Source organism: Nyctereutes procyonoides, unplaced genomic scaffold (genome assembly GCF_905146905.1).
Source record: "Nyctereutes procyonoides isolate TBG_1078 unplaced genomic scaffold, NYPRO_anot_genome, whole genome shotgun sequence".
NCBI lineage: Eukaryota > Metazoa > Chordata > Mammalia > Carnivora > Canidae > Nyctereutes > Nyctereutes procyonoides.
This window is the reverse complement of record NW_026575046.1, coordinates 25,318,404-25,325,186: the sequence shown is the minus strand read 5'-3', so window position 1 is coordinate 25,325,186 and position 6,783 is coordinate 25,318,404.

Sequence of the window (6,783 nt, the reverse complement as noted above, 5' to 3'; positions counted from 1 at the left end):
AATTACAGATCATATTGAAGATCTGACTTACAGATCCTCAATAAAAGTACAGTGTTTTGGTTGTACTCAATTTCCCTCTGCAATCATATGAAGGGACTGAGTTTTACAATAAGTGCCAGTCAGTCCAGGAAGAGTCCAGGAAGAGAACAAATGCTGTTTTAGTTGATAACTAATTAGTGCATACCGAGTCAATGATAATTCAATTATTGTAATATCGCCATGTCAGTTGATGAATAATTGTTATATTGAGTCCTCTGAGTTATCTTGATAACTGACTAAACTCCCAATACTTCTTATAATCAAGCAAATAAAGAATAATATCTGACACAGTTGCGGGCCAGAACTGGGCTTTGATACCATGGCCAGTGTCTTTTCAGGTGGTTGTGTGTCCCTACTATACTGGGGTTAAATATTTTGAATGTTACTTTTTGTTATACTCTTAATAAAATCAAACCTCAGTCTTCCAAATTTGGAACCTAAAGGACAACCCACATAGAAAGTCATATGGAGAGCAGTAAAATCCAGTCACCACCTCATAAATTAAGATCTTTCTATTGACAAGTTTGGAAGTGTAGTCTTAAATTTATTAATGAAAATGGCAGGTTTCTGATGAGAAATTCAGTGTGTGAACAATCAGTTGTCAGTATGCTAGTTTTCTAAGTAAAGCTAAGATGTTTTAAATAGCATAATATATATTTGATTAGTTTAGGATCCTTGGAGTGAAAATGCTTTGAGAAAACTGGCTAAGTGTCAAAATAATAAACATGTCAAGGAATGGAAATCTCCTTAAAAGCAAAATGAAGATGGGAATGAAAATGTCAGGTTTGGGCTGTACAAGTTATCAAATCAATTATCTCAAATGCATTTTCATTATCTAAATTTACTTGCTGTATTTATTTTTAAGAAATTTTTATGGTTGCCATAAAACATTGCATAGCACCTTGGACTGGTTTGCATTTTTTTTTCTAAAGGAAGATCTCTGAAATTGTTGTAGTATAGCCATAGTAAGACAGAGGCCAGAAAGGAGTCTGCAATTGTGTTCAGGAAGGTAAAATCAAAATGTGGGGTGGGCCAGAAAATTGTATAGTAGTAGCTACTGTACTGTGCATTTGAACAGTTTTTTTTTCTTAAGCCAGTAGAAATTATTAATTGTAATTACTTCCATGAGATGTTCTTCCAGATGTATTATATGGTAGAACTATTTAAATGTCATTTCAGTGAATACCAACCTGCATAACATATGGTTTTGAAGAGTATCAAAATCTGCTACAGAGTTTGAGAGTAAAAAAAAAAAAAAAGATATCTGACTTAAAGAAATGGATATTTAAGTGATGAGTTTGACAGCATAGAAAATGACAGTATTCCAAAACCACAGGAGACACCTGTTGGCTTTGATGATGAATGTTCAAATTAAAATAATTTTTATTGCTTACACTGATAATATCTCTAAATAAACTCACCTATCTAGCTTGCTCTCATAAAAACACATATAGTCTACCATGTTTGTTTTTAGAGTCTTAAAACTCCAGTGTTGATCTACATACACTAAGACACATTATAATCATGTCAAAAATCAAAGACTAAGAGAATTTTATAAACATCAAGAGAAAGGTGTCTCATGAAGTATGAAGAGCCACCATTTTTCTATCAGTGGATTTCTCAGCAGAAACCTTGCAGGTCAAAAGACAGTGACACGATTTAACCAAAATGCTAAAAAGAAAAAACAAAATAAAACAAATAAAAAAACCCTGCGAACTAACAATACTGTATCTGGCAATACTATACCTCAAAAATGATAGAGAAACAAAATTTTTCTCAGTAAACAAAAACTGAGGGAGATTTTCACACTAGACCTATCTTACAAGAAATGCTAATGGGAGTGTTGCAATGAAATGAACAAATTCTAAACAGGAACACAAAACCAAATGAAAGTATAAAGCTCACCAACAAAGGTAAATTTATAGACAAATGCAAAACACTGTAAAACTGTAGTGATAGTGCATAAATCACTTTTATCAACATAGAAGGTAAAAAACAATAGTATAAAATTAACTATAACTGAAATATATTCATAGCTATGCAATATAAAAAGATATAATTTGTGATATCAGTAACATTAAGTGTTGGGAGAGATGAAAATGTGTAATTTCTATGTAATTGAACTTAAGCTGTTGTCAGTTCAAAAGAGATTATTATAATATACAATATGTTATATAAGCCCTATGGTCACCACAAAAAAATGCCTATACAGATATATGAAGGAAATGAGAAAGGATAGAAGCATGTCACTAAAAATACCAATGAAACACAAAAGAAGAATGAAGGAGGAAAAGAGGCAAAAAGACAGAAAAAAATGAACAAAATGATAAAGAATAGTAACTTCTTCCCTATCAATAATTACTTTAATGTAAATGGAATAGACTCCCCAATCAAAAGATATAGAATAGCTATATCCAAGTATATGTTGTCTAATAATGAACTCACTTTAGGTTTTAGAGAATGCATAGGCTGAAAATAAAAGGATGGACCAATATTCCATGCAAATAGTAACCAAAAGAGATTGGGATGGCCATACTTAGACAAAATAGACTCTAAGTCATAAAATCTAAAAAGAGACAAAGAAGGATATATAATGACATGAAAAGGTCAACCATATAGCAATTATAAATACATATGCACATCATAGCACTCACATATAGGAAGAAAACATTGATAGAACTGAAGGAAGAAATAGCAACACAATAATAGTAGATTTCAATACTTTCAAGGATAGAGCATCTGGACAAAAGGTCAATAAGTAAATGGTATTTGAATGTTATAGATCATATGGACCTCACAGACATATTCAGAACATTCCATACAATGGCAGCAGAATACACATTCTTCTCAAGTGCACATGGAACATTCTCTAGTATATATCATGTGTTGGGTCACAGAATAAGTTTTAACAAGTTTAAGAGGGCTAAAATCATACCAAGTATATTTTCTGATGCAATGAATGACACTAGAAGTTAATGACAAAATGAAAACTGGAAAATTCACAAACATGTGGAAATTAAACAGCTTTTTGTTTGAACAACCAGTGAGTCAATTAAGAAGTCAAAAGGGAAAGTAGAAAATAATTTGAGACAAATGGAAATGGGAATATAACATACCAAAACTTATGGAATGCAGCAAAAATGTACTAAGAATGGACTTTGTAATGATACACACCTACTTTAAAGAAGAAAGACCTCAAATAAACAATCTAACTTGACACCTAAAGAACCTAGGTAAACAAAGAAACAGAAAGAAGGAAATGATTATTAATAGAACAGGGAAAAAATGAAGTAAAGAATAGAAAAATAATAGAAAAAAGAGAAACTAATAGTTGCTTCTTTGAGAAGATCAACAAAATTAACAATCCTTTAGTTAGATTAACCAAGAAAAAAAAGAAGACTCAAATAAAATTAGAAATAAAAAGAGGAGATACTGGGGTGCCTGAGTGGCTCATCAGTTAAACATCTGACTCTTGATTTCGGCTCAGGTCATGAGCTCAAGGTCATAAGATTGAGCCCTGAGTTAGGCTCCATGCTGGTCATGGAGTTTACTTGAGATTATCAGTCTCCCTCTCTTTTAGCCCCTCCTCCTGTTCTCTGTCTCTGTCTCTGTCTCTCTGTCTCTCTCTCTCAACTAAATAAGACACAAATTTTATGCCACAAATTTAAAAAAAAAAATACAAGAGACTACAATTAACAATTATGTACAACAAATTGGGCAACCTAGAAGAAATGGATAAATAACTAGCAGCATATAATCTGCTAAGAATGAATCTCAAAGATACAGAATATCTGAATGAACCTATAATTAATAAGAAGATTGGATTAATAGTCAAATACATGCCAACAAAGAAAAGTCTAGGACCAGATCTTTCACTGGTGAAATCTATCAAATATTTAATGAATAAATGTTAATCCTTCCCAAATTCTTCCAAACATTTGAAGGGGGAAAACTTCCAACTCATTTTATGAGGCCAATAATACCATGATACATAAGCAATAACAACAAAAAATCACTACATTCAATAATAACAAGCTACTATCGTTGATGATTATAGATGCAAAACTTCTCAATAAAATACTATCAAACCATATCCAACAGCACTTTAAAAGAGTCATGCCCCATGACCAAATGAGACTTATCCCCGGGATGCAAGGATGGTCTAACATATCGAAGTCAATCAATATGATACATAACATTAGTGGAATGAAGGCTAAAAATTACATTTCAATAGATGCTGAGAAAGTATTTAAGAAAATTCAACATCTTTCTTGATCAAAAATATTCAACAACCTAGAACTAAAAAAAAATTACCTCAACATAATAAAAGTCATGTATGAAAAAATCCACAGCTAACAGCAGACTCCATGATAGGAAAACTGAAAGCCTTTTCTCTAAGATCAAGAATAAAGCAAGTGTGTCTACTCTCACTACTTCTAATCAAAATAATACTAGAAGGACTAGCTATAACAATTAGGTAAGAAAAATAAATTAAAGGCATCCAAATTGAAAAGAAAGAAGTACAATTATCTCTTTTACAGATGGTATAATTTTATATGTTCGAGTCCTAAAGATTACACAAATATTCATACAAATACATAATTCAGAATATAAAATCAATGTACAAAAATCAGTTGTGTTTCTATACACTAACAATGAGAAATTGAAAAAGAAATTGAGAAAACAAACTCTTATTCATAATCTCATCAAAAAGAACAAAATATTCAGAGGGACACCTCTGTGGCTCAGTGGATGAGCATCTGCCTTCGGCTCAGGTCATGATACCAGGGTCCTGGGATTGAGTCCCACATGGGAGAGCCTCCTTCTCCCTCTGCCTCCTTCTCCCTCTGCCTCCTTCTCCCTCTTCCTCCTTCTCCCTCTACCTATGTCTCTGCCTCTCTCTCTGTATCTCTCATGAATAAATAGAATAAAATCCTTTAAAAAAGCACAAAATGTTCAGTAATAATTTTAACCAAGGAGGTAAAAGACTTGTACACTGAAAACTAAAAATCATTGATGAAAAAATTTAAAAAGACACAAATGGAAAGACATCCCTGTTCATGGGTTAGAAAACTTAATATTGTTAAAATATCCTTAGTATCCAAAGTAATGTACACATTTAATGCAATCCCTATTAAAACTTTGCCTAATGGCATAATAGGAATACTAATCCAGAATCTCATATGGAACCACAAAAGATCTCAAATTACCAAACCAGTCTTGAGAAAGAACAGCAAAGCTGGAGGCCTCACACTTCCTGATTTTATAACATATTACAAAGCTACAGTAATTAAAATAGTATAGTACTACCATAAAAACTGACACACAGACCAATAGAGTCCCAAAATAAGATTTTATTTATTTATGAGAGAGAGAGAGAGAGAGAGAGGCAGAGACACAGGCAGAGGGAGAAGCAGGCTCCATGCAGGGAGCCCAACATGGGACTTGATCCTAGGTCTCCAAGATCAGGCCCTGGGCTGGAAGTCAGCGCTAAACCGCTGAGCCACCCAGGCTGCCCGAGCCCAAAAATAAACCCGCATTTATATGGGTCATGCTTGGTCTTCAACAAGTGTTCCCAGATTACACAATGAGGACAGGATAATCTCCTCAACAAATGGTGGTGGGAAACTGGATATAGAAAGGCAAAAGAATGAAAATGGATTCTTAAACTATTCACAAAAATCAACTGAAAATAGATTAAAACATAAACATAAGACCTGAAACTATTAAAACTCCTAGAATAAATTATAGGGGGAAAGTCTTCATGACATTGGTCTTGGCAGTGATTTCTTGTATAAAACACTAAAAGCACAGACAGAAAGCAAAAACAGACAAATGAGACTACATCAAACTAAAAGGCTTCTGCATGGGAAAGGAAACAACACAGTGAAAAAGCAATCTTCCAAATGTGAGATAATATTTGTAAACCATATATCAGATAAGAGATTAAAAATGAAAAATAAACAACTTAATTACAAAAAGATCAAAGGACTTGAATATGCACTCTTCCAAAGAAGACATATATTACCAAGAGGAATATGAAAAGATACTTAACAATATCAAGGAAGTGCAATAAAAATCACAATGAGTTATTACCTCATACCTGTTAAATGCTTATTATTAAAAAAAGAAAATAACAAGTGTTGGCAAGAAGGTGGAGAAATTGGAACCCTTGTGCATGTATGTTAATAGGTATGCAAAAGGATGTAACTGCTACAGAAAACAGTATGGAGGTTCATCAAGAAACTAAAAATAGAACTGTATGATCTAGAAATTTTACTTCCAAATATTTGTCCAAAATAATTAAAATCAGGATCTCAAAGAAATATTTGTATTCCTCAATTCATTACAGCATTACTAACAATAGCCAAGAGGTGGAAACAATGTAAATATCCATGGATGGATGAATGGATAAAGAAAAAAATAAAGGAAGTATTACTCATCTTTAAGAATGAATGAAATCCTGCCATTTGGAACAATATAAATAAACCTTGAGTATATTTTGCTAAATGAAGTAAGCTACTCACAAAAGGACACATACTGCATGATTCCACCCTTATAAGATCTAAAGTAGTCAAACCCACTGCAAAAGAGAGTAGAATGGAGATTTCCAAGGGCTGGGGTGAGGGAGAAATGGGGAAGCTAATGTTCAGTTAGAGATCAGTCATGAAAGATAAAAAATTTCTGGAGATCTATTGTATAACACTGTGCTTGTAGTTAACAATACTATACTATACACATAAA